Here is a 500-nt window from a genome sequence, read left to right on the forward strand (position 1 = left end):
ACTTTTACTTGTATTATTAGTTTATAAAACAAAAAGATAATTTTATTTATTATCTAGAGATAAAAATCATCCACTGATGAAAGTATCTAATTTTTATCGTTTTTAATAATAGAATTAATCATTTCTTATCAGAAGTTATGTTTAAAACGTTTATAATTTTAAAATGTATTAGAAAAATTATTAAAAATATATAAAATGAATGTTTGAAAAAAAAGATAGCAGAACGTGGTTTCGATCCACGGACCTCTGGGTTATGGGCCCAGCACGCTTCCGCTGCGCCACTCTGCTCATGTGGGCCAGTGACAAGATTAAACGAGTCTAGAAATAAATTTTTAAATACCGTCTATGAATGATGATAATATGACACCGTTTTATAACCTGTTTCTATAAATGGTGGCTTATTTTGGAATTCGCTTAGATTGTCTAATTAGATAATTTATTCCAGTTGTGGCCGACATTATAATATCAATCAGTTCACAAAATTAATATTGTACTCTAAA

The 500-nt window shown here is 28.4% G+C and overlaps 1 non-coding gene across 1 annotated transcript; it reads right to left on the minus strand.

Moving 5' to 3' along the window:
* Nucleotides 1–216: 216 nt before the first annotated feature.
* TRNAM-CAU (transfer RNA methionine (anticodon CAU)) lies at nucleotides 217–288 on the minus strand. Its single transcript has one exon. It is a non-coding gene; the product is annotated as a tRNA-Met (tRNA).
* Nucleotides 289–500: the final 212 nt, after the last annotated feature.

The sequence above is a fragment of the Rhyacophila brunnea genome, unplaced genomic scaffold, assembly GCF_057557595.1.
Source record: "Rhyacophila brunnea isolate RB1 unplaced genomic scaffold, BYU_Rbru_1.0 scaffold_18, whole genome shotgun sequence".
Taxonomy (NCBI): Eukaryota; Metazoa; Arthropoda; class Insecta; order Trichoptera; family Rhyacophilidae; genus Rhyacophila; species Rhyacophila brunnea.